Here is a 20,617-nt window from a genome sequence, read left to right on the forward strand (position 1 = left end):
ATATTATACCTGCATACAAATCAAATCAAAGCATTGGAACCTGTTATATTTGATGGGTTAGGCAATCTCACTGAGCTAGGGTTGTATGAGAATCAGTTAACTATGCTCGATGTCAACCTATTCAAAGGGTTGCATAAATTGTCTATATTATACCAGGTGCATACAAATCAAATCAAAGCATTGGAACCTGGTATATTTGATGGGTTAGGCAATCTTACTAAGCTAGAGTTGTATAAAAACAAGTTGACTGTGCTCAATGCCACCCTATTCAAAGGGTTGTATAAGTTGTCTATATTGCCACTGTACAAAAATCAAATTAACACATTACAACCTGGTATATTTGATGGGTTAGGCAATCTCACTGAGCTATGGTTGCATGAGAATCAGTTGACTGTGCTCAATGTCAACCTATTCAAAGGGCTGCATATATTGTCTATATTGTCACTGCGCACAAATCAAATCAAAACATTACAACCTGGTATATTTGATGGGTTAGGCAATCTTACTGAGCTATGGTTGTATGAGAATCAGTTAAGTGTGCTCAATATCACCCTATTTAAAGGGTTGCATAAATTGTCTATATTAGACCTGCGTACAAATCATATCAAAGCATTGCAACCTGGTATGTTTGATGGGCTAGGCAATCTTACTGAACTATGGTTGTATGAGAATCAGTTGCCTGTGCTCAATGTCAACCTATTCAAAGGGTTACATAAATTGTCTTTATTAGCACTGCGTACAAATCAAATCAAAACATTACAACCTGGTATATTTGATGGGTTAGGCAATCTCACTGAGCTATGGTTGCATGAGAATCAGTTGACTGTGCTCAATGTCAACCTATTCAAAGGGCTGCATATATTGTCTATATTGTCACTGCGTACAAATCAAATCAAAACATTACAACCTGGTATATTTGATGGGTTAGGCAATCTTACTGAGCTATGGTTGTATGAGAATCAGTTGACTGTGCTCAATGTCAACCTATTCAAAGGGCTGCAAAAATTGTCTATATTAGCACTGCACACAAATCAAATCAAAGCATTGGAACCTGGTATATTTGATGGGTTAGGCAATCTTACTGAGCTATGGTTGTATGAGAATCAGTCATACTGCAGTTACTGTCCGTTTTCCTATACACAATACACAGTGCTCTTTCCCATTGACGCGTGACCCTACAAATAGCCCTACGTTAACAGTATGGGGATATGACTAGTTAACGTCGCTGTGTGAAAAATAACCGGCCAATATAAAAAGTACTCTTCTAAAGTTCTAGAAAATATAGTTTTTAACATGTCCTAAATTTTAGCTAATTTAGATGTTTGGAAATATTCGTACTTTGGTGTTTTAGTTAATGTTATAGGTAATAGTACATTGCCTAGTTAACGTCGCTGTGTGAAAAATAACCGGCCAATATTAAAAGTACTCTTCTAAAATTCTAGACAATATAGTTTTGTAACATGTCCTAAATTTTTAGCTAATTTAGGTGTTTGGAGAGGGTCGTACTTTTGTGTTTTAGGAAGGACATGTAAACGACAGATAACACCAAAAATATGAAGAAATTATTTCCAAACCGTGTTAAGTCAAAAATCATTATGTTGCTCATTTTCAAGAATGCTGGTTTACAAAAAGCACGCCATTGTCTGATTTCGTGAACAAAGCCACACATAACATTGTTTCCTTTCGTTTCCTTTATAATCGGTTACCCAACTGAAGCTATGAATACCAGCTTTATTGCGATATCGCACATGAAAACAGTCACTTGTGCACAACCAGAGAAGATCCGATTTAATCAGTTGAGCTGTTTCAATGAGTGTTATCTTGGTTTAATAGCTTTTAATGGGGTTAAGTCCTGCAAAGGTCGAGATGAATTCTACTGTAGACATGACTGCATCATGTTAACTGTGCTCAATGTCAACCTATTCAAAGGGCTGCATATGTTGTCTATGTTGTCACTGCGTACAAATCAAATCAAAGCATTGGAACCTGGTATATTTGATGGGTTAGGCAATCTCACTGAGCTATGGTTGTATGAGAATCAGTTAACTGTGCTCAATGTCAACCTATTCAAAGGGCTGCATATATTGTCTATGTTGTCACGGCGTACAAATCAAATCAAAGCATTGCAACCTGGTATATTTTATGGGTTAGGCAATCTCACTGATGAGCTATGGTTGTATGATAATCAGTTGACTGTGCTCAATGTCAACCTATTCAAAGGGTTACATAAATTGTCAATATTATCACTGCGTACAAATCAAATCAAAACATTACAACCTGGTATATTTGATGGGTTAGGCAGTCTTACTGAGCTATGGTTGTATGAGAATCAGTTGACTGTGCTCAATGTCAACCTATTCAAAGGGCTGCATAAATTGTCTATATTAGCACTGCATACAAATCAAATCAAAGCATTGGAACCTGGTATATTTGATGGGTTAGGCAATCTTACTGAGCTATGGTTGTATGAGAATCAGTTAACTGTGCTCAATGTCAACCTATTCAAAGGGCTGCATATATTGTCTATGTTGTTACTGCGTACAAATCAAATCAAAGCATTGGAACCTGGTATATTTGATGGGTTAGGCAATCTCACTGAGCTATGGTTGTATGAGAATCAGTTAACTGTGCTCAATGTCAACCTATTCAAAGGGTTACATAAATTGTCAATATTATCACTGCGTACAAATCAAATCAAAACATTACAACCTGGTATATTTGATGGGTTAGGCAATCTCACTGAGCTATGGTTGTATGATAATCAGTTGACTGTGCTCAATGTCACCCTATTCAATGGGTTGCATAAATTGTCTATATTAGGCATGATGCAGTCATGGTCCATGGCAAAGGCGATTCGACCTTTGTGGCATTAAACCCAGTTAACAGGAAATTAATCCAGTAAATCGATTCAGTAAAGCAAATAAGCTCATGCATTCGATCACTAACGGCAACCAACTTCGGTCGATTACCCCAGCTGCAGCGTGTGTAAACTCTAATTTGCATAGAGGCTGTACGTGAAATTATTGATTGGCTCCAAACAAAGGATTTGAACCGGTGCACGTAATCATGGCGCAGTGCAGTCCATTCAATCAAATGTTGTCATCAACCTATTTGATCGCAGTGCATTGTTATGTGTGTGAGACGAACTGTCGCGGTTGATTGCAATCAAACAAACGATGTCTTACGTATTACTTTGTTCCGTGATGAAAATCGTGATGTTTTATTTAATCACTCTCGAAAAATGTATTTCTTTTGTAGGTCTATTACTTTGTTTTGTGATGAAAATCGTGATGTTTTATTTCATCACGCTTTAAAACAAACGATTTCTCATGTATTACTTTGTTTCGTGATGACAATTTTGATGTTTTATTTCATCACTCACGAAAAATTGATTTCTTATGTATTACTTTGTTTCGGGATGAAAATCGTGATGTTTTATTTCATCATCACGCTCTAAAACAAACGATTTCTTATGCATTATATTTGTTTTGTGATGAAAATCGTGATGTTTTATTTCATCACGCTCTAAACAATAATTATAGTTACATGCATTTCAAGAAAAAATCTTATTAAAACGGTAGGCCCTATGTTGTTTAGAAAAATGTAGAAAGTGATGATGATGATGATGTCGATGATGATGATGATGATGATGATGATGATGATGATGATGATGATGATGATGTCTCCAAAAGTGTCCCGGTTTGTTTTTCTTGCCCTAAATCGTGCGTATCTATTAATAAGGCACTTCAATAATCAATAATCAGTCCCGTGACGGCCTCCACTAACTAGCTACTAACTTGGGTTTATGGGCGCTGATATTTCATGTTCACTGTCACTTATTTATCAGAAAAGTGCGACCCTTTGTCAATCACCTACAGTACCCAATTTCGGCATACTATATAAGACACTCATCATGATGATTGCCAGAGAATAGTTAAGATGTAGCTTGTACCGTTTTTTTGTGGCATCCTTCAGAAGTGAGCAGTCCGATACCAATATTTTCGGTCAAATCTCCATTCAATTAACACGGGGAGTTGGCTAGCTATGCCTTGCCCTCACTCATATTTTACAAAAGTGCGACTATTTCTGAACATCTAACCTAGCTGTAATTTTAGGTCATGTTAGAGAAATATATTTGCTAGAAGTTTGGAGAATACCTAACATATTGGCTGGTTATTTTTCACACAGTGATGTTAACTAGGCAAGTGCCCATTCTTGCAACGTACATCATTTGTAGGGGTCACGCGTCAATGGTGAGAGCACTGTGTATTGTGTATAGGAAAACGGACAGTAACTGCAGTATGGACTGCACACAAATCAAATCAAAGCATTGGAACCTGGTGTATTTTATGGGTTAGGTAATCTCACTAAACTATGGCTGTATGAGAATCAGTTGACTATGCTCAATGTCAACCTATTCAAAGGGCTGCATAGATTGTCTATATTGTCACTGCGTACAAATCAAATCAAAGCATTGGAACCTGGTATATTTGATGGGTTAGGAAATCTTACTGAGCTATGGTTGTATGATAATCAGTTGACTGTGCTCAATGTCACCCTATTCATAGGGTTGCATAAATTGTCTAATTTAACACTGCATACAAATCAAATCAAAACATTGCCAAATGGTATATTTAATCATTTGTCTCATTTACACTTTCTTGATCTAAACTCAAACAAGATTTCAACTCTTTTCCCACATGATTTTGTTGGGTTGTTTCAACTAAGAAGGTTGGAACTAGCGGAAAACAGTTTGCGATTGTTGCCACGTCGTGTCTTCAGTGACCTTGGTAAATTGACTCATCTGTGGCTTCATTTCAATTCGTTATATCAACTTGAATCGGGTGTTTTTAATGGATTATATAAATTAGAAGTACTGTTATTATACAATAACCAACTTACACAGCTAGATGCATTTACATTTCAAGACTTGAATAGTTTATTCTTGCTTGACGTTTATTCCAATGATATATCAACAATACAAGCTAACGCTTTCAATGGTTTATACAATCTACAGGTGCTGATTTTAAGTCACAATCCGCTTGTTAGATTAACCGTAGAGTCATTTAGTGGATTGGGAAATCACACGGTTATGGCAGTCAATTCAGGGTCCGTATGCCAATGCTTCCTAAATCAAAGCAATGGCCCTAAATGCACTTCCGAGGAAGATATTTCCCCGTATTTATCATGTGAACAGCTTCTGTTAAGAGACATTATTAAGTCAACGGTATGGATAATTGGTTTATTAACTTTATTTACAAATTCTCTTGTTATCATTTGGGGATTTATTCAATTAAGGAAACTCATCAGAGATGAAGTAAAACAAAAACTATTAATTGTAAACCTGGCGACAGCTGACTTACTCATGGGATTCTATTTGTTAATCCTTGCCGGTAAGGATAGCATGCATGGCAGATATTTTCCAATGTATGCTACGAAATGGAGAGCAAGCTCATTTTGTAGATTTGCCGCAGTATTATCTATTTTGTCAAGTGAGGCATCTCTACTATTTCTGACACTGATAAGTCTTGATAGGTTCTGGGCATTCAAGAATATCTTTCTTGGTTCTTGGACGTTGAAATATCCAGTGACTGATGATTCGAGACGCGTCGTTATGCGATATGATCCCCGGAATTTGTTGTCAACTCGAAAATCAAGAGTTATCGCGTCGGTAACAGTTTGGATTGCTGCATTTACACTGAGTATTGTACCTTTATTTTTAGGTGACCAAGACTTTGAGTATTCAGAGGTGTGTATTGGATTACCATTAGCAAGGAATATCTTATTTCACAGAGTATATGAAAACTTTACAATCCCTTTTAACGATAGTGAGCGAATACCAAATCCAATTATCGTTCAATCTTTAAACATAACAGGATCAATACTTTCCCCATACTATTCCATTGGTCTATTTCTAGGCGTCAATTTCCTTTGCTGCATCACATTGGCATTTTGTTATATTGGCATATTTTGTATTATTTCTTGTTCATGTTTAGTTCCACATATGATAAGGAGTAAACCCAGATGGATATTGGAAGTACGTGCAGCATTAAAAATGGGACTTATTGTTCTTACAGATTTCTTATGTTGGATGCCAGTTGTGATCTTAGGAATACTTGTCCAAATAGAGTACACAACAGTCTCTCCTACAGCATTTGCGTGGATCATAGCCTTTGCTTTACCAATCAATTCAACTATTAACCCATTTTTGTATGCAATAGGACAAATAGTATCCAATCATTATTTCAATCGCAAACAAAATTCAAATCAGGTACATAGGCCGGTTATACGGCGTGGTGATGTTGAACTTGCACCGCGTGTAGAAGCTGCACCGCGTGTAGAAGCTGCACCGCGTGTAGAAGCTGAACCGCGTGATGAAGCTGCGCTACGTGGAGAGGCTGCGGCACATGGAGAGGCTGCCCCACGTGGAGAAGCTGTAACTCGTGGTGAAGCTGCACCACCTGGAGAAGCTGCACCTTGTAATGAAGCTGCATCACGTAGAGAGGCGGCACCTGACGCTGTAACATGTGTTGAAGCTGTGCCACGCGAACAAGCTACACCTTGTAAATCTGCACCACGTAGAGAGGCTATACCTCGTGGGGAAGCTGCCCCACCTGAAGAGGCTGCAGCATATGGTGAAGCTGCATCACGTGGAGAGGCGGCACCTCGTGGTGAACCTGCACCATGTGTTGAAGCTACACCACGTGGGGAAGCTATACCTCGTGGTGAAGCTATACCTCGTGGTGAAGCTGCACCGCCTGGAGAAGCTGTATCTCGTGGTGAACCTGCACCACGTGAAGCTGCACCACATAGTGAAGCTAAACCGCCTGGTGAAGCTGCACCACCTGGAGAAGCTGCACATTGTAGCGAAGCTGCATCACGTGGAGACCCTGCACCTCATGGTGAAGCTGCACCAGCTGAAGAAGCTACCCCATGTTTTGAAGCTTTACCAGGTGAGGACGCTACACCTGGTAAATCCGCACCACGTGGAGAAGCTGTACTTCTTGGTGAAGCTGCACCATCTGGAGAAACTGCCCAATGTGGTGAAGCTAAATATCGCGGAGAGGCGGCACCTCGTGGTGAACCTGCACCACGTGAAGCTGCACCATGTAGTGAAGCTGCAGCAGGTGGTGAAGTTGTACCTCGTGGTGAAGCTGCGCCACCTGGAGATGCTGCGCCACCTGGAGAAGCTGTACCATGCGGTAAAGCTTCACCACCTGGAGACGCTGCACCTCATGGTGAAGCTGCACCACCTGGAGAAGCTACATTACGTAGAGAGGTGGCACCTCGTGATGAACCTGCACCACGTGCTGAAGCTGCACTAGAAATGGAAGCTGCACCACATAGAGAAGCTGCATCACATACTGAAACACGTCTTTGAAAATGATTGATTTTTGCGATTTCATCATAGATTTCATGTGAGAAAGTCAATATGTTTACGGAAAAGTTTGTCATTCTTAAATTACGATACATAGGGAGAACAAACATGTCTGCATTCAATATCGGTGTAAACCACAGCAGCTGAAGGGAGTATCCCATCATGCATCTGCTTGCTCCATAGCAAATACATACAAAACATAAGTAAGAGCAGATTAGATATTGAGAGCTGTGAATAGTTTCGCAATACTTTGGAGATCATATTTTTTCAAACAAAAGTCTTAACTCCCCTGATATAAGCGAGTAATTGAAAGTTGATGTGAGGGATTTTGTGTACACTTTCTATGGCATGTGCAGTTCTACTGTGGTACTGCATAGCATGATGGGATACACAGCCCTCACATCATCCAAGAATTTCCTTGTAAAGAAATAAGTTTACCAAATTTGAGGTCACTATCAATGCAGATAATGAAACATCGGCAAAATTCAAGCTGATGACGTCAGACGCTACGCGTAACCTTCCTTAGAATGGTTGTCATTTTGTTACTTCAAAATATGACCCATCTTTACTCTATAACTCCTGAACTAAGCATCCTAGTCAATATGACAATTGACTATTTTTATTCCTTTCAACGAGAGGAACAATTTCGTCGGCTGTATTCCATAGTGGCGTATAGTGATTTTTGGTCATTTTTTGAAAATTGGCACATATGTTTTTAATGATGTTCTCTTTCATTTTTCTAAGTCTCATCAGTCATAATTAGCTAATTAATTAGTAATTAATTAATTAAATGTGGCGTATAGTTACAAAGCGACATTTTTGTATTCCATAGTGGCGTATCGACCATACGCCACTTTTTATACTCATTTTATAATAATGAAATAGCGGCAAAAATGAAAAACATCGTATGTCATAGTGGCGTACGCGTATCGGACCTATACGCCACTATGGAATACGAACGACGAAAATTACGCCATAGGGATTACACGGCGACCGAGGTGGTGTACGGTTAACGTAAGGTTAGGGTATTGCGTTTTGTTCGTTTTCCATAGTGACGTATAGTTTTATTGTCAGTTTGCCAGCAATAGTATGTATTTATTTCTTTTGAAAAATATATAACAATAAAATCTATTTAGTTTACTACAGAAATTTCACATCATTTACAAAATATAATGAATGTCTGATTTACACAACTCGATTTTAAGTTGGCATTTCTTCAAACGCGATTTTCTCGAAAAGTTGTTTATTCGCGGCGCCCAACTATACGCCACTATGGAATACGGACGACGATTTGATATATAACAGCATGATAGAACATACATTAACTTTTGGTCCCATTATGACCTTGGACACCTCGTGGGAAGCATAGAGGGCATAGAAAAAAATGGAACCAATTCTAGTTTTATTCTTTGAGGTGTAAGGATGCCAAAAAATATTGGTTTCACTAATGTACGAAAAAAAGATCCCAAACCAAAAATCACCCTTACGCGCCCTGTACTATATAAGATGTGAAAGAATTTAATTACTATTTAATCATTTCCATGGTAAATGGTTTGTATTTATTGTTGTCTGCAATATCCAAGTAAATACCAACAAAATAATAGTGTTAGAAGCATCATATAGAAGAACAGCTAAGAACATCACGTTTGCCGGCCACACAAACCTCCTTGGGCAGATATTGCAACGTCAAATATTATTTTGAAAATATAATTTGAACAGAATCAAAAAGTATCAAAAAAATATTATATTCATGTACCCAAAACAGAACATTTATAGATTTTGGATGATAACTGTCTCAAAATGTTCATCTTGGTTGTGAAGAACATTTTGCGCATTTTTTTTGCGCATTCTAGAGCATTTGGTCACACAGAAAAAAAGTCACCACCATAAATAGGACTCAATGGGCATTGCCCCAGCAAATGTTCTTACAACTTTATAACCGTACTGTAAACACATTTTGGTTTTATTCAAAGAGTTTTAATAACATTTAAATGTCGGGTTGTATAAAGGTTATAAAAGCGTTTTTAAAACATTTTATATGATAAAACTCTACAACAAAATGTTGTGAAAATGTTATTGTAAAATATTTTTGTCAAACATGTTTGCAAAATATTTTGTCAACTCTTTAATAACATTATGTTAAACTGTTTTTCAAAAATGTTTTTGGAACGTTAGTTAAACGTTTTATACCCTTTATATAACCCGACAATAAAACGTTTTTTGTAACACATTTTGTGTTTGCTGGTAGGTAAGGAAACAACCTAGGTGGTGGAAACTCATCCTTTAATTGAACTGTTATAACTGAATGACTATTTTTGGACCATTTTGCTCCAAATACATTTTCGAATGTGAGCCCCTTGCAACCCAGATTTTGTTCTTCGGCATTTTTGCGTATAACTACATAACGGTGTAGGTAGGTTAAACTATACATTTTCTGAACCCATGTGATCATCGGAATATTTCAAATTATCCTTCCAAATAAATATGTAGTATTTGAACTGGTAGATAAAGCATTTTGACCCAGAAAGGCATGAAAAAGTGACAGAGTGAAAACCTCACTTTTTATTTCCCCTAAATCGTGCTTCAGCTCAAAGACACCTGTCTGCGTTTTTAATTTGCCTTTTCAAGATATGGCGGACACAGTTGGATAGCAATGCACGAAATCTGTCAAGTTTTTAGAATATACCGGCTTTTACCCAGATTGAAGACTGCCCTCTTGTGTACACCATGCTTCGAAAAGGCTAATTCGGAGGGCATTATACCATACCCATCGGTCTCTATCATCTGCGAAATGCAAATTTTTTGTAATATCAATGTGATGTATTTTAATTCTATAGCATATTGTGCTGTTTTAACATTAAAGGAGTATTTCGTGATCCTAGCATCCTCTTTTCATGTCATTTTTCAGCAGATATTCACGAAAAAAGCTTATTCCCAAAATTTCAGTTGATTCCGATTTTGCGTTTGGGAGTTGTGCACGATTATGTGTATTACACTGCTCCATAGACAATGTGTTGCAATTCAATTTCACGATATCTTTGCTAAACGGATTAATCTGCAAGAAATTTTTTGTACATAAACATTATGTAGCCAGAGGTTTCCAGTGATACAAAAATCTCAACTTTTTTGTTGTTGAGAAAAAAGTGGGGAGGGGGATGATGCTGTGGATCACGAAATACCCTTTTAATATTAAAATATGTATACATTTATATATCTGTAATTGTATCAATCTAAATTTAAAATTGTGCAATGTTTTCCCTATAATATTTGGGGAGCACTTGAGATTGGTGGGATATTAAGCGTGGAAGATTTTAAGTGTCATCTAACGTGACTTAGTAAGATACATTATCTTACTCAGATCAGAATGACAATTATGTCAACCTGTATACAGTGGTGACTGCAATGAGGGGTGTGTGCAGAACAAGGAATCAGCAAAATTCCACTATTTTCCACATATGACATGACATGATATATGATATGACATGACATGATATATGATATGACATGACATGATATATGATATGACATGACATGGTATATGATATGACATGACATGACATGATATATGATATGACATGACATGATATATGATATGACATGACATGATATATGATATGACATGATATATGATATGACATGACATGATACATGATATGACATGACATGACATATGATATGATATGACATGAAATGATATATGATATGATATGACATGACATGATATATGATATGACATGACATGATATATGATATGACATGACATGATATATGATATGATATGACATGACATTATTATGATATGATATGACATGACATGATATATGGTGACATGACATGATATATGATATGACATGACATGATATATGATATGACATGACATGATATGACATGACATGATATATGATATGACATGACATGACATGATATATGATATGACATGACATGATATATGATATGACATGATATATGATATGGCATGACATGATATATGATATGACATGACCTGATATATGATATGACATGATATATGACATGACATGACATGACATGATATATGATATGACATGATATACGATATGATATGGCATGACATGATATATGATATGACATGGCATGACATGACATGATATATGATATGACATGACATGATATATGATATGATATGACATGACATGATATATGATGACATGACATGATATATGATATCACATGACATGATATATGATATGACATGACATGATATATGATATCACATGACATATATGATATGACATCACATGATATATGATATGACATGACATGATATGATATATGATATGATATGACATGACATTATTATGATATGATATGACATGACATGATATATGATGACATGACATGATATATGATATGATATGACATGACATTATTATGATATGATATGACATGACATGATATATGATGACATGACATGATATATGATATGACATGACATGATATATGATATGACATGACATGATATATGATATGACATGACATGATATATGATATGACATGACATGATATATAATATGACATGACATGATATGTGATATGACATGACATGATATAGGCCTATGATATGACATGACATGATATATGATATGACATGACATGATATATGATATGATATGATATGACATGATATATGATATGACATGACATGATATATGATATGACATGACATGATATATGATATGACATGACATGACATGATATATGATATGACATGACATGATATATGATATGACATGACATGATATATGATATGATATGACATGAAATGATATATGATATGATATGACATGATATATGATATGACATGATATATGATATGACATGATATATGATATGATATGACATGACATTATATATGATATGACATGACATGATATATGATATGATATGGCATGACAAGAAATGATATGATTATGATATTATATATATGATTATGACATCACATGACATGATATATGATATGACATGACATCACATGATATATGATTATGACATCACATGACATGATATATGATATGACATGACATGATATGACATGACATGACATGACATGACATGTTAATGACATGTCATGACATGATTTAACATGTCATGACATGATATGACATATCATGACATGATGTGACATAATATAATATCTGTAAAACATAAATGTTATGGTATTTTCTATTATTAAATGATATGAGCATGTGATAACAATGCATCATGAGGTGATGCAAAGGTAAACAAATACAATAAAGGCATTTGCCAAAATAAAGTACAGCGTGTACTTTGAGCTGTATAGTATTGCAATAAATTTCAAGAAAACTTGACTTGCCTCTTTAGCTTTACTTGATGCAGTCCTGTGAGTCCATTACTAATTCAAAGAAAGTTCTGTATACAAATATGGTACCGCCATGAGAGGTTCTGGTTAAAACTATGGGCCCGAGGTGAGATTAATAGTACTGTTTATCTCACCCATTGACCATAGTTTTAATCAGAATAAAGGCATAATGTGTATTTGTTTTATATACATGTACTTTAACATTAATATATTCTTTGTTCATTGATTGGTTAAAAACAAATTATTCAACATTTGTACTCTCCAGCTTCTATCCTGAGTGAACAGCACGACCTATTTGAGTACAATCTATATTATTTTGGCCTTCAAATCACGCTATGTGCAAAATACGGCCATGTACTCAACATTTTAAAACAAATCAATGAAAAAGGAATATATAAATGTACAGTAACCTGTTAACACGTATTAATGGTAGAAGCTCCTTTTTCGCAATCATCTGACAGCGAAAGTCAACCATATTCATATGAAAGGTATTTTGATGCCAAATTTAAGGCGTAAACTGAGCTACTAGTGGACATTTATAATGAGAATTTTTTCAAAGCGATGAGAATTTAAAATTTTCTCTTGTTTTCTCTTTTTTTTTTTGAAACCTTCTCATTCAAATGAATGAGAATACTAATTAACGTGTTAAATGAAATGAGAAAATTGTCAATTTTCATAGTTTTGTCCAATTTTCATCGCCTTTGAAAGAATTCTCAAACTTCCACTGTGCATGTATACTCGTTCGAATTTGCAGAAACGCGAATCTCACGCATAAATATCATTGACAAAATGACGTCGTTTTTGTCATGTTTGTAGGCCATACGCTGAGAATTATGTGTGCAATTCGTGTTTCTGTAAAAGCGATCGAGTATAAATTCAGCTTTACAAACCATAGGGCTTAGTATAGTGTACAATCTCCGCCAATGTCACCCTTTAGGCCTATTAGTCTCCCGGTGTTGTCACTTAACATTGACTATGTGTACGCATGATCGTTCCATGATGCAGTCATGTCTACAGTAGAATTCATTTCGACCTTTGCAGGACTTATTAACCCCATTAAAAGCTATTAAACCAAGATAACACTCATTGAAACAGCTCAACTGATTAAATCGGATCTTCTCTGGCTGTGCACATGTGACTGTTTTCATGTGCGATATCGAAATAAAGTTTGTATCATAGCTTCAGTTGGGTAACCGATTATAAAGGAAACGAAAGGAAACAATGGTATGTGTACTTTTGTTCACGAAATGAGACAATGGCGTGCTTTTTGTAAACCAGCATTCTTGAAAATGAGCAACATAATGATTGTTGACTTAACACGGTTTGGAAATAATTTCTTCATATTTTTGGTGTTATCTGTCGTTTACATATCCTTCCTAAAACACAAAAGTACGACCCTCTCCAAACACCTAAATTAGCTAAAAATTTAGGACATGTTACAAAACTATATTGTCTAGAATTTTAGAAGAGTACTTTTAATATTGGCCGGTTATTTTTCACACAGCGACGTTAATTAGGCAATGTACTATTACCTATAACATTAACTAAAACACCAAAGTGCGAATATATCCAAACATCTAAATTAGCTAAAAATTTAGGACATGTTACAAAACTATATTTTCTAGAACTTTAGAAGAGTACTTTTAATATTGGCCGGTTATTTTTCACACAGCGACGTTAACTAGTCATATCCCCATACTTTTAACGTAGGGCTATTTGTAGAGGTCACGCGTCAATGGGAAAGAGCACTGTGTATTGTGTATAGGAAAACGGACAGTAACTGCAGTATGCCCAATTTCGCGAAAAAAGGGGTTATTTTTAAACTATGTTGGGTTGTTTTTGACGACGGTGTACTCGAAATTAAAAAATAGGGTACATATTTCTGTGAATCATCATCATCATAATGTTGAAATCCCAAGAAATCTTACCATTTCTCGCTCAATTTACTCCCCGATTTCACTTTTGTGAAACTTTTTGCCTTCCTAATATCCCGGCCTAAATATTCAGCAACACGCTCGACTCGGTTTTATTTGTTTTATGGTTTGTTTACACCGATTACGTCACTGGGGACTTACCCAGTTTGGCCGCTGATTCCATGAGACTTTTTTCATTGGCTTTATTAATGACGCACCCGGCCTCCGGAGCCTTGACAAACTGGGTACCCACAAACCGAGCCACAAACTCTTCAAAATGGCACCTGATCATAAAGGAATTGTTCCTTCTGAACCTTTTGAAGTTGTAGTCAGCAGGGCGAAAACCGCAAATCGCTCACTATTTGGTGACCGGCAAGCTAGAGGTTTTTCTTGAAAATATCTAAAGATGGTGCTGGTATAGTGGTTTGAGTGAGGGAATTCGTGGCAAATGCCAGAGTTCGTAATTTTTGTCAGTCAGTTTATGTATTGGTCACATTCAAGCTTTATTTTGCAAAAAAAAAAAACGGGAGGAAAGATTACATTGTTGATAACTGTATCATAAAAAACACATGATGCATCCTATTGGATGTATTTGTATATATTTTTCTGTTATTTTCCTCGTTTATATATTAAAAGGACAACGGAGTAAAACAATGAATCAGAACGAGTGTTTTTGTGTGTGTTCTTGAAATGTTAAAAAAGGGATACTTTTGTAAAAGTGTACTTGAAATGCAAAAAATAGGGGTATTTTTTAAGGCTAATTTGTACGCGTTTTCATGTAAAATAGGGGTAAAAAATGACGAAAATGTTCTTGAAACCGCGCAAAATAGGGGGGTATTTTTGACTTAGGGAACGATCATGTGTTACGCCTTTGAATGTTAAGTGACAACACCGGGATTAGTCTATCCGATTTTGTTTCTTAATTTCTCCCATTTTACTTTTAGTGACCCTTCCAATAAAAGAGAAGACTTAAGTGAAAATAATTAGGCCTATGTGAAACTATTACTAGAATCTAGGGCCTATTACTAAAATCGTACACCGTACTACGAATAAGGCTGTTATCACCCTTATATACCGTACAAGTGATAATATTATAGGCCCTAATATTATTATATTATTATGAGCTCTGTTCGCCGTAATATTGGGGATTGGGAGGTACCACTTGGGGAGGGGGCAAATAAGCTGCACTTTTACATGTATGTAATTGACATCATGGGGTACACGAAAATACCTGATAGCTTTAAAGATAGATTGCACAATCTAGGTAACACAGCAAAATAGGTCAAGTACCTTGAGGCCTATTGACTTGATTTTGATGCATTACGTACGTAGGTAACGAAACATCAAAGATGGTGCAATCCTGTCCTTATTTGTATTTGAATTGTTTTATCAAAACGAACATTTTAACACCTCTTTTGTCAAAATCGGTTTTGTGTAGCTCATGATGTCAACTATCTCTGGTAGCAGTACAGCTTTGCGCCCCCCCCCCCCAACTAGTACCAAACACCCCATCTGAGGGGGTCGGGCTAATACACTATGAAGTTGAGGTGGGTTGGAAAAGGGTCGAAGGTGTCTGGGTTCTCTTACCTAGGTATTGGGCTATTCCAGAAAATAGGTGCACACCCCCTATAGAGGAGTAGATTTTCAATCAAAGAAATGTCCGGATTTCCAAGTTTGCTTTCTGAAAACGACTGGATTTCCAGTTGCCAATGTTACTGGAAAAAGCTTGGAAATCCAATCAAATGAAGGAAAAATCACGGAAATGTTGAAAATGAGCTCTCATATTGAGGATTTCTGATTTTAAACTATTTTTCTGCCGGATTTTTTGGCCTTTGGGCACTTTAAAAGTCTGGATTTCCAACAGTCACGACTGGACAAAAAGTCCGGAAATCCGAACTCCTCTATAGGGGGTGTGCATCTATTTTCTGGAATAGCCCATTCTTGTGGGGTGCGGTGTCAGTATATAGATATAATGAAAGACAGAGATAACAAAGAAAAAGAAGACTAATTCGCATCTGACGTCAGAGCAAAGGCGCGTCGTGATTGGTTGCCGACCTGCCAATCTTACACCGTCACGATATTCACAGACTTGGCACAAGTTTTAACATTTAGAATCATCCTGAGATTGGACTAAAATTACTCTTTCTCTAGATTTTGTTTTGGTTCCGATGTCAAAATCTCTATTAGACGAGTTAATTTAAAATGCGGGATAAGGCTCTAATTCGGGTCACCAACCATTATATCGGATATTATTTTGTTTTCTGAATTAAGCTGTCAATTGGGACCATACATTATGTGCAGCCCGTGAGAGATATCATAGATTTTTGGTGGGTATGCTCCTTCGGAATTTTGAGGTGAATGCAGTGGTGCACCGTGTCATCGCCCTGATATCTTCATGGCAGAAATCGCCATGGTAGGTTGAATCCACCGCCACGCATGGCCATTTTGTTCCGACCTGTCGAATAGTTTTGAGACCTAATGGGCCGAAGGACATCTGACTAAGGCTACTGACAATAGCCTGGTGACTAACCTCGCTGTGTGTCAGTGAGCATGGTACGCCATAGGTCATCTGCGGCTATCTGCTTTTAGACTACCTCCACGATTGACCTATACATTGCGCTATATAGTTCGGCACATACAAAATCAGAATTATTGTCAGTTTTTGAGTTCAAGACGCAAGCTTCTTTCTCAAGACGCATGCTAACGACTATCATATCTGTTCAACACATATATTCAAGTGCAAGGAACCACAACTGGCTTCTTTAGACGAAATCATTTACGGGAGATATTCATCATTTTCTACCCCCGTATTCAAAGATTTTCGTCTGAATATCAAAATCGTGCATAGCACATTCACGTGTATCGATCCCGGGTATTGATTTTAGTATCTCTGCAGTACCAGGTAATTATTAGCCAGGCGATGTCGGTGTGTGGTGTAGCCTGAATTTTAGTGTGAGGGGGCAAGGCTAGATTTTCGTCCCCATTTGCCAATTTTTGTCCCATTTCTGGTCGTTTTAAGGACATTTTGCTCTTTGCCGTTTATCCCTAAAAATTTTCTGTGGGGGAACTCTGCCCCCTTCCCCCTGGCTACGTCACTGGTTGATGGGTCTTTGGGAGCTGACAGCGTACCGGTGACGTGAAAGGAAGTCTTTCGGAGCTGAGAACGGTCAAAATCAAAGGTCTTACTAGTTCAAAATCATCTGAAAAAACCCCAGAAATGTTGGGAATGAGCAATTTAGGTGTCCTTTAGAGCTGAAATTATCAAATTCAAAGGTCATTTAACGCCATGTTTTGGTAAGTTTAGGAGGTCTCTTGGAGCTGCGTGATCCAAATACAGGTGTCTTTTTCCAGGGGAGTATACCTGTATGGTAATTTGTGTTGAGTGCCCCCCCCCGATTTGCAGTTTCTCTGGGCCCCTTCCCCGGTTTTCATGCGAGTATTTTTTGTGAGGGGGACTTTGGGGTGCGAGCCCCCGGGGAAAAAAGCAAGGGGCGGCGGAAGAAGAATGGGCGGCAGGAAGAATTATTAAAGAAAAAAGGAGGACGCAGAAAGGGCGACAAGAAGAATTATTAATGAAAAAAGAAAATAAAAATTATGGAAAATGTTTACAAAAGTTCTGCAAAGAATTAAACTATAGGCCTACCTTCAGGGGGTACTACACCCCTGCCCAATTTTATGCCTATTTTTGCATATTTCTAAAAAATTATAGCGCATTGGTGAGAAGTAAGATATGTATATTATAGGGGCAAGGACTACAACTACTGCACTGACAATTTTATTTCAGCACAGACAACAGTTGTGGAGTTAAGCAGTATACAGACTTTTTATTGTACGTACAATATTGTATGTACAATATGTACGTTATTTAATCTATTGCCATTCTATTTCCAGTAATGTTTAAGTTCTAACGAATGTTTGATGACGTAAAATCGATAATATATTTCTGCTAGATATTGTATGCAACATATTATCGATTTTTCGTCATCAAACATTCGTTAGAACTTAAACATTACTGGAAATAGAATGGCAATAGATTAAATAACGTACATATTGTACATACAATATTGTACGTACAATCAGGCGGCTGACACTGAAAAATTTGCATGGAAAAATGACCCGTCTCCTCCGCAGCCAATTTGGTTCCGCTCCATCGAAATCAAGCTGGTCACGGAGGAGACTACCCTCCTTTGTGTTTGTTCATTTGTGTATGGAGAGCCCTTTTTGGAGTCCGGAATGACTTAGGCTACGTTCTCAGCTAGAGTCCGACGCTGCATTGCACTAGAAATACCTTTTCTGTGAAATCGCTATAGAGCCAACCGGGAGCACGTATTCGTTTTGAAAATATAGCATTAAAATTAGTATCACCCTTGTGGCCCGTGCAGTGGAAAACCTTAATTCTTTCATTAAAAGGAAATGAAAATTAAAAAAAACACAGATCTACTTGTGCACCAATAAAATTGGCACAGCAATTTGTCTCAAATATGAATGAATTTTAAGAAACATACGGGGTATGATGAACATTGACCTGACGCCATGATAGTAGGATCTATTAGTCGTTTTATATACAATGTATATACCGTATTGTCATAATACCAATATTTGTCATTATAATGAGTAATATCTAGCAACGTAAATGTGCAGTTCATATGCACAAACGAATACTGATCTTTATGATATTCAGGTTTTTGTACATCACATATAACATGTCACATAGGAGGTCATACGTGTTGACCTTCATCTATTGTATTTGTTCATCTGTGTATGGAGAGGATTAGCGCCATTAAACGCCATTAAAACGCCATCAGTATTAGGGCGTAGTTCAGTGAACTCACCGGATTGCTATTCCAAGTACTTTCATAATACAGATAATATGTATTAATGGGTCGAGGCGATTGCATTGAAAAACCTAATAAATTATTCATAACAGTTACGTAATCAATCGATAGTGCGGACACTTTTCATTTGCAAACCACCAAAATTCGTGATCTTTTAGCGTTGGAAAAGAAACCACGTGAATAGAGTGCCCTCTCAAGAATATCAACTCTCTGGTAAAATACTCGGATTGTTATTATTATTATTATTATTATTATTATTATTATTATTATTATTATTATTATTATTATTATTATTATTATTATTATCATTATTATTATTATTATTATCATTATTATTATTATTATTATTATTATTATTATTATTATTATTATCATAAAAAAAATCAGGTTTATTTTATATTGATGAATTTATGACTATTCTCACAACAAAAATGCTCACTTATGTAAGCTTTCGGCTTGCAGTCGCTAAGCCTTTTTCAGTTCAAACTGATGCTATTTTACTTGTTTTGGGAGTTATTATAAGTAAAACACGTTTTAAACAAGGTCATGGCAAGAAAGTGATTAATATTAAAAACTTTATTCAATGACTGTATTTTCATGGTGAGCCCGATATTTTAAAAACCACAAATAAATTGATTCATAAATGGGTCCCCAACTATTGATCACTCCCCAATGAATGATCATTTCTTACGCCGCCATCGTCGATATAATATTGATGTCGAATGTAACTTTGATCAACATGATCAATGTATTGGAAGTGTTGCCTTCTCAATCATTTATCAGCATAATTGGGCCGCCTTCTACTGTGCCTTTTTGAATGGTCTTGCTTATAGGCCTGGCTAGGCATCTAATACATGTTTCCTTTATACATTTTGGAGAGTGTTTGAGTTCTAGGCTATCGTAGATTTCTCATTTAAGCCTAACTCTATAAACTCTAACTGTTCAATTATTATTTTTTCATAGAATTAATATCACTATTATAGGCCTACCTTATGCCTTTTATCGACCGAAATTGGCCGTTATAATTCGAATAGTGCAGGCCATTCAGTTAGTCACATGCGATTACAAATTACAACACCCATGCAATGTGGCAACAGTTTAGGTGTACTTTGACGCCTAATTCAAAATTTGA

The sequence above is a fragment of the Amphiura filiformis genome, chromosome 2, assembly GCF_039555335.1.
Source record: "Amphiura filiformis chromosome 2, Afil_fr2py, whole genome shotgun sequence".
Taxonomy (NCBI): domain Eukaryota; kingdom Metazoa; phylum Echinodermata; class Ophiuroidea; order Amphilepidida; family Amphiuridae; genus Amphiura; species Amphiura filiformis.